This window comes from Mesoplodon bidens (assembly GCF_964165515.1).
Source record: "Mesoplodon bidens genome assembly, contig: HAP1_SCAFFOLD_191, whole genome shotgun sequence".
In the NCBI taxonomy this organism is placed as follows: domain Eukaryota; kingdom Metazoa; phylum Chordata; class Mammalia; order Artiodactyla; family Ziphiidae; genus Mesoplodon; species Mesoplodon bidens.
In genome coordinates, this window is record NW_027672060.1 from 451,092 (window position 1) to 462,980 (window position 11,889).

Here is an 11,889-nt window from a genome sequence, read left to right on the forward strand (position 1 = left end):
GACAAGCGTCACGGAGCATTGTGATTACAGGGGACATGGAACATTGGGATGACAAAGCATGGACCTTGTGATGACAATTGTCATGGAGTATTTTGATGACAAGGGTCCAGGATCATTGTGTTGTCAGAGGTCATGGAGCATTGTGAGGAGAATGTCATGGAACATTGAGCTGAAAATATTCATGGAGCATTGAGATGACAAGGGAATGGAGCATTTTGATGACAACGTCCTGGAGCATTGTGATGAGCGTACCATGGAGCCTTGTGATGACAATTATCATGGAGCGTTCTCACTAAAAGAAGCATGGGGCATTGTGATTACAGTGGTCTTGGAGCATTGTGATGACAACTGCTAATAGCATTGTGATGAGAAGTCCATGGAGCATTCTGATAATATGCATCATGGAGCTTTGTGATGAAGAGGGCATGGGACATTGTGATTACAGGGGTCTCGGAGTACTGTGATGAAAAGGGCATGGATCATTGTGATGAAAAAGGCATGGAGCCTTGTTATGACAGGGTTCAAGGAGCATACTGATGACAAGTGTCAGGCAACATTGTGATGACAAGTGTATTGAGCACTGTGATGACAAAGTTTATGGAGCATTGTGAAGAGAAGACCATTGATAATTGTGTTGACGAGCGTCATTGGGCATTGTGATGACAAGTGTTATGGAACACTGTGATCACTAGGGTTTGGAGCATGGTAATGACAGAGGTCATGGAGCACTTTGATTTCATTGTGATCACAATAGCATGAAGCATTATGATGATGGGCATGGTGCACTGTGATGACAGTGTTCATGGTGTTTTGAGATGAAAAGCGGCAAGGAGCATTGTGATTATAGGGGTCTTGGAGCATTTTGATGACAAGGGTCATGGAGCCATGTGATGACAAGGCCGTGGAACACTGTGATGGCAGGATTCATGGAGCATTGTGATGACAGTGATAATGGAGCATTGTGATGATAAGGTTATGGAGCATTGGTCTGAAAAGTTTCACGGATTATTGTGATGAGATTGGGCATCGAGCATTGTGATGACAAGGGCACGGAACACTGTGATACATGGGTCATGGAGCATTGTAATGACAAGGGCATGGAGCATTGTGATGAGAAAGGCATCGTGCGTTGTGATGACAAGCATCATGGAGCATTGTGATGACAAGGGCATGAAGCAATGTGATGAGAGTGTTCATGGAGCATTGTGATGACAATGGCATGGAGCATTGTGATACCAAGGGTCGTGGAGCTTTGTGATGACCAATGTCATGGAGCAGTTTGATGACAAGTTCGTGGTGCATTGTGATGAGAAGGGCATGGATCATTGTGATGAGAAGGCCATGGAGCATACTGATGACATGCGTCATGGAGCTTTGTGATGACAACGTCATGGAGCATTTTGATTACAGGTGTCTTGGAGCACTGTGATGAAAAGGGCATGGATCATTGTGATGAAAAAGGCATGGAGCCTTGTCATGACAGGATTCAAGGAGCATACTGACGAAAAGTGGCAGGGAGCATTGTGATGACAAGTGTATTGAGCATTGTGATGACAAAGGTCATGGAGCATTGTGATGAGAAGACCATGGATAATTGTAATGACGAGCGTCATGGGGCGATGTGATAACAAGTGTTATGTAACATTGTGATCACAAGGGTTTGGAGCACTGTGAAGACACAGGTCATGGAGCATTTTGATTTCATTGTGATGACAATAGCATGAAGCATTATGATGATGGGCATGGTGCACTGTGATGACCGGGTTCATGGTGTTTTGAGATGAAAAGGGGCATGGAGCATTGGTCTGACAATTTTAATGGATTATTGTGATGACAGTGGACATGGCGCCTTGTGATGAAAAGGACATGGAACATTGTGATGACAAGGTCACAGAGTATTGTGACGACATGTGTCAGGGAGCATTGTGATGTCATAGGTCATGGTCCATTGTGATGACAATGGCATGAAGCATTGTGATGCCATGTGTCATGGAGCATTGTGATGACAAAGGTAAAGGAGCATTGTGATGACAAGGGCTTGGAGCATTGTGATGACAAGGGCCATTGAGAATTTTGATGACAAGGTCGTGAAGCATTGAGGTTACAAGGGCATGGAGCTTGCTATGACAGGGGTCATGGAGCATTGCGATGAAAAATGCATGGTGAACTGTGATGTCAAGAGCATGAAACATTGTGATGAGTAGTGTCATGGAACATTGTGATGAAAAGGACGTGGGGAATTTTGATGACAAAGGACATGTAGCACTTTGATGACCAGGGCATGGAGCATTGTGATGGCAAAATCGTGGAGCATTGTGCTGAGAAGACCATGGATAATTGTAATGACGAGCGTCATGGAGCACTGTAATGACAAGGGGCATGAAGCATTGTGATGATAGGTGTCATGGAGCATTGTGATGACAAGGCTCATGGAGCATTGTGATGACTAGCTCGTGGAGTATTGTGATGACAATGGCATGTAGCCTTGTGATGAGAAGCGCATCAAGCATTGGGATGACAAGCGTCATGGAGCTTTGTGATGAAAAGGGCATGGAGCATTGTGATAAGAGTGTTCATGCAGGATTGTGATGACAATGGCATGGAACACTGTGATGCCAAGGGTCATGGAGGTTTGTGATGACAAAGGTCATGGAGCATTTTGATGACAAGTGTGTGGTGCACTGTGATGAGAAGGGCAGGGAGCATTGTGATGAAAGGGTCAAGGAGCAATTTGATGAAAAGGGTCATTGAATATTTTGATGACAAGTGTTATGGAACATTGTGATGTCAGGAGTGATGGAGCATTGTGATGCTAGGGGTATGTTGCATTGTCATGACAGGGGTCATGGAGCTTTGTGATCACAAGGGCATGGAGCATTGTCATTACAGGGTTCTTGGAGCATTGTGATGAAAAGGGCATGGACCATTGTGATGAAATAACACGGAGCCTTGTCATGACAGGGTTCAAGGAGCATACTGACGACAAGTGTCAGGGAGCATTGCGATGACAAGTGTATTGAGCATTGTGATGACAAAAGCATGGAGCATTGTGATGAGAAGACCATGGATAAATGTGATGAGGAGCATCATGGGGCGTTGTGATGACAAGTGTTATGGAACAATGTGATCACAAGGGTTTGGGGCATTGTGATGACAATAGCATGGAGCATTGTGATGAGAAGACCATGGATAATTGTGATGAGGAGCATCATGGGGCGTTGTGATGACAAGTGTTATGGAACAATGTGATCACAAGGGTTTGGAGCATTATGATGACAGAGGTCTTGGTGCATTTTGATTTCATTGTAATGGAAATAGCATGAAGCATTATGATGAAGGGCATGGTGCATTGTGATGACAGGGTTCATGGAGCATTGAGATGAAAAGCGGCATGGAGTTTTGTGATTACAGGGGTCTTGCGGAATTGTGATGACAAGGGCATGGAGCCTTGTGATGACAATGCCGTGGAACATTGTGATGTCAGGGGTCAGGGAGCATAAGTCTGAAATGTTTCATGGATTATTATGATGAGCGTGGACATGGAGCTTTGTGAAGAAAAGGTCACGGAACACTGTGATACATGGGTCATGGAGGATTGTAATGACAAAGCCATGGAGTATTTTGATGAGAAGGGCATCGAGCATTGTGATGACAAGCGTCATGGAGCATTGTGATGCCACGGGTCATGGAGCTTAGTGATGACAAAAGTTATGGAGCATTTTGATGACAAGGGCGTTGTGCATCGTGATGAGAAGGGCAGGAAGCATTGTGATGACAGGATCAAGGAGCAATTTGATGAAAAGTGTCAAGGAATATTTTGATGACAGAGGTTATGGAACATTGTGATGTCAGGGGTCATGGAGCATTGTGAGGATAAGGGCATGTAGCATTGTGATGACAGGGGTCATGGAACATTGTGATGACAGGGGTGAGGGATTATTGTGATGACTAGAGATGGAATCTCGTGATATCCGTTTTCAGAGAGCATTTTGATGAGAAGTGAATGGAGCATTGTGATGACAAGTTTTATGGAGCATTGTGATGACAATGTTGTAGAGCATTGTGTTCACAAGCGCATGGCTTATTGTGATGACATGGGTCATGGAGCATTTTGCTGACATGGGCATGGAGCATTGTGATGACCAGGGTCATGGAGCATTGTGCTGACAAAGGAATGGAGCATTGTGATGACATGGGTCAAGGAGCTTTGTGATGAAAAGTTCATGGAGCATTGTGGTGACAAATGTCACAGAGCCTTGAGATGACGAGGGCATGGACCCTTGTGTTGACAAAAGTCATGAAGCATTGTGATGACTGGAGTCACGGTACATTGTGATGACAGCGGTCATGGAGCATTGTGATGACAAGGTCATGGAGTATTGTGATGACAAGGTCATGGAGTATTGTGAAGCCAGGTGTCAGGGAGCATTGTGATGACATATGTCATGCTCCATTGTGATGACAATGGAATGGAGCATTGTGATGCCAAGTGTCATGGAGCATTGTGATGACAAGGGCTTCGAGCAATGTGATGAGAAGGCCATGGAGCCTTCTGATGATATGTGCCATGGAGCTTTGTGATGAAAAGTGCATGAAGCATTGTGATTACAGGGGTCTTGGAGCCTTGTGATGACAAGTGTCATGGAGCCTTGTGATGACAAGACCGTGGGACATTGTGATGGCATTGATCATGGAGCATTGTTATGACAGGGGTAATGGAGCATTCTGATGACAAGGGCATGGATCATTGGACTGAAATGTTTCATGGATTATTTTGATGAGAGTGGGCATGGAGCATTGTGATGACAAGGGCACGGATCACTGTGATACATGAATCAGGGAGGATAGTAATGACAGTGACATGGAGAATTGTGATGAGAAATGAATCGAGCATTTGGATGACAAGCGTCATGGAGCATTATGATGACAACGGCATTGAGCAATATGATGAGAGGGTTCATGGAGCATTGTGATGACAATAGCATGGAGCATTGTGATGCCAAGGATCAAGGAGCTTTGTGATGACAAAGGTCATGGAGCATTTTGATGACAAGGGCGTGGTGCATTGTGATGAGAAGGGCATGGAACTTGCTATGACAGGGGTCATGGAGCATTGCGATGACAAGTGCATGGAGAATTGTGATGACAAGAGCATGTAACATTGTGATGATAAATGTCATGTAGCATTGTTATGAAGAGGACGTGGAGAAATGTGATGACAAGGGAGTTGGAGCATTGTGATGATCAGGGAATGGATCATTGTGATGGCAAGACCGTGGAGCATAGTGATGAGAAGTCCATGGATTATGTTAATGATGAGTGTCATGGAGCACTCTAATTACAAGAGCCATGGAGCATTGTGATGACAGGTGTCATGTAGCATTGTGATGACAGGGGTCATGGAGCATTGTGATGACAAGCTTGAGGAGTATTGTGATGACATTTGGATGGAGCACTGTGATGATAAAGGAATGGAGTCTTTTTATGAGAGTGTTCAAGGAGCATTCTGACGACAAATGTCAGGGAGCATTGTGATGACAAGTGTATTGAGCATTGTGATGACAATGGTCAGGGCGGATTGTGATGACAAGGGCATGGAGTATTGTGATGACAGGCATCATGGAGCGTTGTGATGACAAGTGTTATGGAACCTTGTGATCACAAGCATTTAGAGCATTGTGATGAAAGTGGTCATGGATCATTTTGATTTCAAGGAGTATGGAGCATTGTGATGCCAAGATCATGAAGCAATGTTATCCCAAGGTTCATGGAGGATTGTCATAACAAGCGCATGGAGCATTGTGGTGACAACGTCTTGTAGCATTTTGCTGAAAAAGGCATGGAGCATTCTGATTACAGCAGTCTTGGAGCATTCTGATGAAAAGGGCATGGATCATTGTGATGAAAAAGGCATGGAGCATTGTCATGACATGGTTCAAGTGCATACTGATAGCATGTGCCAGGGAGCATTGTGATGACAAGTGTATTGTGCTTTGTGATGACAAAGGTCATGGAGCATTTTTCTGACAAAGACATGGAGCATTGTGATGACAAGGGTGATGGAGCAGTGTGAAGACAAGCGTCACGGAGCATTGTGATTACAGGGGATATGGAACATTGGGATGACATGAGCATGGATCTTGTGATGACAAGTGTCATGGAGTATTTTGATGACAAGAGTCCAGGATCATTGTGTTGTCAGGAGTCATGGAGCATTGTGATTACTGTGGTCATGGAGCATTGTGATGACAGGGGTCATGGAGCATTGTGATGAGAACGTCATGGAGCACTGAGCTGAAAATATTCATGGAGTATTGAGATGACAAGGGAATGGAGCATTTTGATGACAACGTCCTGGAGCATTTTTATGAGCGGACCATGGAGCCTTGTGATGACAATTATCATGGAACATTCTCACTAAAAGAGGCGTGGGGCATTGTGATTACAGGGGTCTTGGAGCATTGTGATGACAAGTGCTAATAGCATTGTGATGAGAAGGCCATGGAGCATTCTGATAACATGCATCATGGAGTTTTGTGATGACAAGGGCATGGGACATTGTGATTACAGGGGTCTTGGAGTATTGTGATGAAAAGGGCATGGATCATTGTGATGAAAAAGGCATGGAGCCTTGTCATGACAGGGTTCAAGGAGCATACTGACGACAACTGTCAGGCAACATTGTGATGACAAGTGTATTGAGCATTGTGATGACAAAGTTTATGGAGCATTGTGATGAGAAGACCATTGATTATTGTGATGACGAGCGTCATTGGGCACTGTGATGACAAGTGTTATGGAACACTGTGATCACTAGGGTTTGGAGCATGGTAATGACAGAGGTCATGGAGCATTTTGATTTCATTGTGGTGACAATAGCATGAAGCATTATGATGATGGGCATGGTGCATTGTGATGACAGCATTCTTGGAGCATTGAGATGAAAAGCGGCAAGGGACATTGTGATTATAGGGGTCTTGTTAGCATTGTGATGAGAAGGCCATGGAGCATTATGATGAGAAGACCATGGAGCATAGTGATGACATGCGTCATGGAGGTTTGTGATGACAAGGGCATGGAGAATTGTGATTACAGGGGTCTTGGAGCATTGTGATGACAAGGGTCATGTAGCCATGTGATGACAAGGCTGTGGAACACTATGATGGCAGGGTTCATGGAGCATTGTTATGACAGTGATAATGGAGCATTGTGATGATAAGGTTATGGAGCATTGGTCTGAAAAGTTTCACGGATTATTGTGATGAGATTGGGCATGGAGCATTGTGATGACAAGGGCACGGAACACTGTGATACATGGGTCATGGAGGATTGTAATGACAAGGGCATGGAGCATTGTGATGAGAAGGGCATCGTGCGTTGTGATGACAAGCGTCATGGAGCGTTGTGATGAAAAGGGAATGGAGCAATGTGATGAGAGTGTTCATGGAGCATTGTGATGACAATGGCATGGAGCATTGTGATACCAAGGGTCGTGGAGCTTTGTGATGACCAATGTCATGGAGCATTTTGATGACAAGGTCGTGGTGTATTTTGATGAGAAGAGCATGGAGCATTGTGATGAGAAGGCCATGGAGCATACTGGTGACATGCGTCATGGAGCTTTGTGATGACAACGTCATGGAGCATTTTGATTACAGGTGTCTTGGAGCACTGTGATGAAAAGGGCGTGGATCATTGTGATGAAAAAGGCATGGAGCCTTGTCATGACAGGATTCAAGGAGAATACTGACGAAAAGTGGCAGGGAGCATTGTGATGACAAGTGTGTTGAGCATTGTGATGACAAAGGTCATGGAGCATTGTGATGAGAAGACAATGGATAATTGTAATGACGAGCGTCATGGGGCGACGTGATAACAAGTGTTATGGAACATTGTGATCACAAGGGTTTGGAGCATTGTGAAGACACAGGTCATGGAGCATTTTGATTTCATTGTGATGACAATAGCATGAAGCATTATGATGATGGGCATGGTGCACTGTGATGACAGGGTTCATGGTGTTTTGAGATGAAAAGGGGCATGGAGCATTGGTCTGACAATTTTCATGGATTATTGTGATGACAGTGGACATGGCGCATTGTGATGACAAGGTCACAGAGTATTGTGAAGACAGGTGTCAGGGAGCATTGTGATGTCATAGGTCATGGTCCATTGTGATGACAATGGCATGAAGCATTGTGATGCCATGTGTCATGGAGGATTGTGATGACAAAGGTAATGGAGCATTGTGATGACAAGGGCTTGGAGCATTGTGATGACAAGGGCCATTGAGAATTTTGATGACAATGTCGTGAAGCACTGAGATTACAAGAGCATGAAGCTTGCTATGGCAGGGTTCATGGAGCATTGCGATGACAAGTGCATGGAGAACTGTGATGTCAAGAGCATGAAACATTGTGATGAGAAGTGTCATGGAACATTGTGATGAAAAGGACGTGGGGAATTTTGATGAAAAAGGACATGTAGCATTGTGATGACCAGGGCATGGAGCATTGTGATGGCAAAATCGTGGAGCATTGTGATGAGAAGACCATGGATAATTGTAATGACGAGCGTCATGGAGCACTGTAATGACAAGGGGCATGAATCATTGTGATGATAGGTGTCATGGAGCATTGTGATGACGAGGCTCATGGAGCATTCTGATGACAAGATCGTGGAGTATTGTGATGACAATGCCATGGAGCATTGTGATGAGAAGCGCATTAAGCATTGGGATGACAAGCGTCATGGAGCTTTGTGATGAAAAGGGCATCGAGCATTGTGATAAGAGGTTTCATGCAGGATTGTGATGACAATGGCATGGAACACTGTGATGCCAAGGGTCATGGAGGTTTGTGATGACAAAGGTCATGGAGCATTTTGATGACAAGTGTGTGGTGCACTGTGATTAGAAGGGCAGGGAGCATTGTGATGAAAGGGTCATGGAGCAATTTGATGAAAAGGGTCATTGAATATTTTGATGACAAGTGTTTTGGAACATTGTGATGTCAGGAGTGATGGAGCATTGTGATGCTAAGGGCATGTAGCATTGTCATGACAGGGGTCATGGAGCTTTGTGATCACAAGGGCATGGAGCATTGTCATTACAGGGTTCTTGGAGCATTGTGATGAAAAGGGCATGGACCATTGTGATGAAATAACACGGAGCCTTGTCATGACAGGGTTCAAGGAGCATACTGACGACAAGTGTCAGGGAGCATTGTGATGACTGGAGTCACGGAACATTGCGATGACAGCCGTCATGGAGCATTATGATGACAAGAGCATGGAGTATTGTGATGACAAGGTCATGGAGTATTGTGAAGACAGGTGTCAGGGAGCATTGTGTTGACATATGTCATGCTCCATTGTGATGACAATGAATGGAGCATTGTGATGCCAAGTGTCATGGAGGATTGTGATGACAAAGGTTATGGAGCATTGTGATGACAAGGGCTTCGAGCAATGTGATGAGACGGCCATGGAGCCTTCTGATGACATGAGTCATGGAGGTTTGTGACGAAAAAGGCATGGAGCATTGTGATTACAGGGGTCTTGGAGCTTTGTGATGACAAGATCGTGGAACATTTTGATGGTAGGGATCATGGAGCATTGTTATGACAGGGGTAATGGAACATTGTGATGACAAGGGCATGGATCATTGGTCTGAAATGTTTCATGGATTATTTTGATGAGAGTGGGCATGGAGCATTGTGATGACAAGGGCACGGATCAGTGTGATACATGAGTCAGGGAGGATTGTAATGAAAAGGGCGTGGAGAATTGTGATAAGAAGTGAATCGAGCATTTTGATTACAAGTGTCATGGAGCATTGTGATGACAACGGCATTGAGCAATGTGATAAGAGGGTTCATGGAGCATTGTGATGACAATAGCATGGAGCATTGTAATGCCAAGGATCAAGGAGCTTTGTGATGACAAAGGTCATGGAGCATTTTGATGACAAGGGCGTGGTGCATTGTGATGAGAAGGGCATGGAGCTTGCTATGACAGGGCTCATGGAGCATTGCGATGACAAGTGCATGGAGAATTGTGATGAGAAGAGCATGTAACATTGTGATGAGAAATGTCATGTAGCATTGTTATGAGGAGGACGTGGAGAAATGTGATGACAAGGGACTTGGAGCATTGTGATGGCAAGACCGTGGAGGATAGTGATGTGAAGTCCATGGATTATGTTAATGACGAGTGTCATGGAGCACTCTAATTACAAAAGCCATGGAGCATTGTGATCACAGGTGTCATGGAGCATTGTGATGACAGGGGTCATGGAGCATTGTGATGACAAGTGTCATGGAGCATTGTGATGACAAGCTTGTGGAGTATTGTGATGACATTTGGATGGAGCATTGTGATGAAAAAGGCATGGAGTCTTTTTATGAGAGTGTTCAAGGAGCATTCTGACGATAAATGTCAGGGAGCATTGTGATGACAAGTGTATTGAGCATTGTGATGACAATAGTCATGGTGCATTGTGATGACAAGGGCATGGAGTATTGTGATGACAGGCATCATGGAGCGTTGTGATGACAAGTGTTATGGAACATTGTGAGCACAAGCATTTAGAGCATTGTGATGAAAGTGGTCATGGATCATTTTGATTTCAAGGAGCATGGAGCATTGTGATGCCAAGATCATGAAGCAATGTGATCCCAAGGTTCATGAAGGATTGTGATGACAAGCGCTTGGAGCATTTTGGTGACAAGGTCTTGTAGCATTTTGCTGAAAAAGGCATGGAGCATTGTGATTACAGGAGTCTTGGAGCATTGTGATGAAAAGGGCATGGATCATTGAGATGAAAAAGGCATGGAGCATTGTCATGATATGGTCCAAGTGCATACTGATGGCAAGTGCCAGGGAGCATTGTGATGACGAGTGTATTGTGCATTGTGATGACAAAGGTCATGGAGCATTGTGATGACAAGGGCATGGAGTATTGTGATGACAAGCATCATGGAGCATTGTGATGAAAAGTGTTATGGAACCTTGTGATCACAAGGGTTTAGATCATTGTGATGACGGATTTCATGGATCATTTTGATTTCAAGGAGCATGGAGCATTGTGTTGACAAGTGCATGAAGCAACGTGATCCCAAGGTTCATGGAGGATTGTGATGACAAGCGCATGGAGCATTGTGATGACAAGGTCATGTAGCATTTTTCTGACAAAGGCATGGAGCATTGTGATGAGAAGTGTGATGGAGCAGTGTGATGACAAGCGTCACGGAGCATTGTGATTACAAGGGACATGGAACATTGGGATGACAAGAGCATGGACCTTGTGATGACAATTGTCATGGAGTATTTTGATGACAAGAGTCCAGGATCATTGTGTTGTCAGGGGTCATGGAGCATTGTGATTACTGTGGTCATGGAGCATTGTGATGACAGGGGTCATGGAGCATTTTGAGGAGAAGCTCATGGAACATTGGGCTGAAAATATTCATGGAGCATTGAGATGAGAAGGGAATGGAGCATTTTGATGACAACGTCCTGGAGCATTGTGATGAGCGGACCATGGAGCCTTGTGATGACAATTATCATGGAGCGTTCTCACTAAAAGAAGCATGGGGCATTGTGATTACAGTGGTCATGGAGCATTGTGATGACAACTGCTAATAGCATTGTGATGAGAAGTCCATGGAGCATTCTGATAACATGCATCATGGAGCTTTGTGATGAAGAGGGCATGGGACATTTTGATTACAGGGGTCTTGGAGTACTGTGATGAAATGGGCATGGATCATTGTGATGAAAAAGGCATGGAGCCTTGTTATGACAGGGTTCAAGGAGCGTACTGACGACAAGTGTCAGGCAACATTGTGATGACAAGTGTATTGAGCACTGTGATGACAAAGTTTATGG